Here is a 4,143-nt window from a genome sequence, read left to right as displayed (position 1 = left end):
GTTCGCTGCTGTCAGCGCTTCAGATCCTGGCTGTGCTGATGGGGGAGGAGTGGAATCTCATTGTTTTAATTTGCAATTCCCAGGACGACACGTGACACTGAGCAGCTTTTCGTTTGCGTCTTTGTCTCCTCTGTGTCTGTGGGGAGTTGTCTACTCAGGGTCTTTGCTCATTAAACAAATCAGGTTGTCAATTTTCTTATTATTGACTTTGAAGAGTTCTTTTGTATTTTTCGGATAATAATCCTCTATCAGATGTGTCTTGTGCGGATGTTTTCTCCCCGTCTGTGGCTCCTCTCATGGTCTTGACAGTGTCTTCTCCGATCAGGTTTTCGCGTTAACAAATTCCAGAGGGTCAGTGATTTCTTGGATGGCTCACGCCTTTGGTGTTACAATTAAAAAGCTCATAAACGGGGCGCCTGGGTGGCTCAGTCAGTTAAGTGTCCAACTTCAGCTCAGGTCATGATCTCACAGTTCGTGGGTTCGAGCCCCGCGTCAGGCTCTGTGCTGACATCTAGCTCAGAAAAAAAAAGTATTTCATTTTAGGGGTTGCTAATGTAAGTGGCGTGGTGTTTTTTATTTCAAAGTCTACTTGTTTATTGCTGGCATATAGGAAAGCAGTTGACTTCTGTATATTAACCTTGTAACTTCCATTCTTTGCTGTAATCACTTATTCAAGTTTCTGTTGTTGTTGTTGATTCCTTAGGATTCTACTTAGACGATCACATCATCTACACACAAAGAAAGCTGTATTTCTTCCTTCTCAATCTGTGTATCTTTTGACTTAGTCAGTTTGGGCGGCTAATAACAAACGCCGTGGACTGGGGGGCGTACACAACAAACGTTTCTCACAGTTCTGGAGGCTGGATTAGCATGCCGGCATCATCGGGTTCTTGGCGAGGGCCCTCTTCCTGGTTTATGGATGGTCACTTTCTCGTACCCTTGCATGGCAGAGACAGAGAGACAGAGGAAGGAAGCAGTCTCAGGTCTCTTCTTTTTTTTATTAACCATTTTTTTTAACATTTATTTATTTTTGAGAGAGAGTGTGAGGAGGGGAGTGGCAGAGAGAGAGAGGGAGACACAGAATCTGAAGCAGGCTCGAGGCTCCGAGCTGTCAGCACAGAGTCTGATGTGGGGCTCGAACCCACGAACCGTGAGATCATGACCTGAGCCAAAGTCGGACGCTTAACCGACGGAGCCACCAAGGTGCCCCTCGGGTCTCTTCTTATAACAGCACTAATTATCATGACAGCTTCACCCTCATGACCTCCAATTGCCTCCCAAAGGCCTCAGCTCCAAATACTATCCCATCGGGGATTAGGGTTTCAACATACGAACTTTGAGGAGATGCAAGTTCTGAGGCCATAGCACCTTTCATTTTCTTTTCTTGTCTTACTGCATTGGCTAGGACTCCAATAACATGTTGAAAAGGGAAGGTGGGAGGGGACATCCTTGCCTTGTTGCTGATCTTAGTGGGAAATTACCTAGTTTTTCTCTCATTAAGTGTGATGTTGGCTGTAGGTTTTCTGTAGATGTTCTTTATCTAGTTGAGGAGGTTCCCCGTGCCTCGTTTGCTGATGGGTCAGTGTTTTATTATGAATAAATGTTGGATTTTGTCAAATGCTTTTTCCACATGTATTGATATAATCATGTGACTTTTTTCTTCTTTAGTCTGTTCGTGTGCTGTTTACATTAGTTAATTTTTGAATGTTGAGCCAGCCTTGCATGCCTGGGATAAATCCCACTTGGTGATGGCGTATAATTCTTTTTGTACATTGTTGGATTAAATTCGTTACTTCTTTGAGGACTTTTGCACCTGTGTTCATGACAGATGCAGCTCTGTGGTGGGTTTTTTTTTTTTAATGTTTATTTCTTTCTTTTTGAGAGAGCGAGAGAGAGAAAGTGTGTGTGTGTGAGTGGGGGAGGTGCAGAGAGAGAGGGAGACAGAGAATCCCAAGTAGCCTGTCAGTGCAGAGCCTGATGCGGGGGGGTCAAACTCACGTACCATGAGATGACCTGAACCGAAATCAAGAGGTGGACACTTAAGACTGAGCCACCCAGGTGACCTGTGTAGTTCTGTTTTCTCGTAATAGCTTTGTCTAATTTTGGTATTAGAATAACACTGGCCTCAGGATGAGTTAGAGAGTGTTCTCTCTGTTTCTATCTTTTGGAAGAGATTGCAGAAAATTCGAAGGATTTCTTCCTTAAATGTTTGGTAGAATTTACCAGTAAATTATTCTGAGATTTTCTACCTACTTTTGTTGATTGATTTCTAGTTTAAGTCTATTTTGGTCTGAGAGCATACAGAACACATTGAAAATTGTGAGGGTATGTTTTATGACCCAGAATATGGTCTATCTTGGTGAATATTCCATGTGATCTTGAGAAAAATGTGCATTTTGCAATTTCTGGATGAAGTCCTCTAGAGGTGTCCATTGGATCCAGTTGGATGGTACTGTTGAGTTCAACTGTGTCCTTACTGATTTTCTACCTGCTGGATCTGCCCATTTCTGTTAGAGGTGAGTTGAAGTCTCCATATAAAATAGCAGATCCATCCATTTCAACTTGTAGTTCTACGGGTTTTTGCTTTATGTATTTTGACACTGTTGTTAGGTGCATATACATTAAGGATTGTTATGTCTTCTTGGAGAATTGACCGTTGATCATCATTATAAAGAGAGGCATTACATAATGCCTCAACATTTTTCCTTCTCTGAAGTTTGCTCTGTCTAAAATTAATATAGGCTCTGATAAAACCCCAGTAAGTTAAGCTCTGGGCAAAATGGTTTCTCTTAAGGGCCTTGAAAAACAGAGGGTTCTGGCATATTTTGAGACGGTTACTCCCCCTTCCACTGTGAGAAGCAGGGTTTTTTTCCCCTCTGATCTTCACTGTGAGGACCTGGTTGAGCTTCAGAAGACGCAGCTCACAAAGGTGTGGGACTCCACTCCTTCCATGACTGGGTCACCCTGGAGTTTTAACTCTCATACTTGTCCACACTGAGCCTCCACCAATTTGTCGGTTCCCGTTGAGCTTTTCCTATTCTGGTACTGGTTCCTGAGAAGGTGGCTTCTGCTTTGGCAAGTTGGGATTCTCTGCATTCGGCCGTCTGTCTCTCCAATTTTGGGGGGCAGCCCTTCGTCCTGTGACTTCCATGGATTGAAGAGGACGTGCTGAATTTTCAACTTGTTCAGCTTTTTCCTTGTCGATAGGATGGACTGATGACTTCCAAGCTCCTTACACGCTGGAAACTGGAGACATGGTCGCCCAGCCTCAGACTACATCTCCCAGCTTCCCTTGCAGCTCGGCTTGGCCAATGGGGTGTAAGTAGAAACCCTGTGAGCCAGAGTGCCTTTCCGTCCCTTCCCCTCTCCTCCTCCCTGTGGGCTGGAAGGCAGCCCCAATTCTGATGACTCGGCTTCCACCGAGCGACGGAGGGCATCGCTCCAGGGAATTGGCAGAGCAACAAAGTGGAAGGGACCTGGCAACCAGGACCATGCACCCCTGGACTCTTACAGCAGGGAAGTGAAGTTCTATCCTCTTTGACCCGGAGTATTTTGGGGTCTCTTTATCAAGGCAACTTAGCCTGTACCCTAACTAATCCAGATCCCCAAACCCCGAGCAAGCCCAGAGTTTCCCGGCCAGACACAGCTGGCTGTGGTCGAAAGTACATGGATGTGGGCAGAAAGCAGGTCCCGCCTCAGGCTCGGCTGCTGCTGTACCGGGTGGCTCACCTACCCTCCCTGGGCACTTCTCCGTCCTAATCCGCCTCCACTTGCCTCCGGTGAGATGAGGGGCGGACACGCGTGGTGAGGAGCCCCTGACGGGCGCTGGCGGCTGGTAAGAGATTTGGATGAGGGAAACCCCGAGGCTGAAGGGACAGGCTGAGTTATAAGCCGTAGGAGCCTCTCTGCCTCTGCCGGCAGGTTTCCGGTGCCTCGAGCTGAGACACTGCAGGGGTGGCTCTTCTGGACCCTCTTAGCAACATACGGCGAACTTGACTTTTTTGAGGACGGCTTCCAGGTCCTTCGGCTCAGATCAGCCTCCTCAGTGCTCGGCCCTGCCCCCTGCAGAGTCCCAGGGACCTTCTCACAAAAGCCTGGCTCATCTGCCCTCACCCCTGCCGCCCCCCCCAGGCGCCTGCCCTC

The sequence above is a fragment of the Crocuta crocuta genome, unplaced genomic scaffold, assembly GCF_008692635.1.
Source record: "Crocuta crocuta isolate KB4526 unplaced genomic scaffold, BGI_CrCroc_1.0 scaffold296, whole genome shotgun sequence".
Classification (NCBI taxonomy): domain Eukaryota; kingdom Metazoa; phylum Chordata; class Mammalia; order Carnivora; family Hyaenidae; genus Crocuta; species Crocuta crocuta.
The sequence above is the reverse complement of the archived record's forward strand: the minus strand, read 5'-3'. Positions refer to the sequence as shown.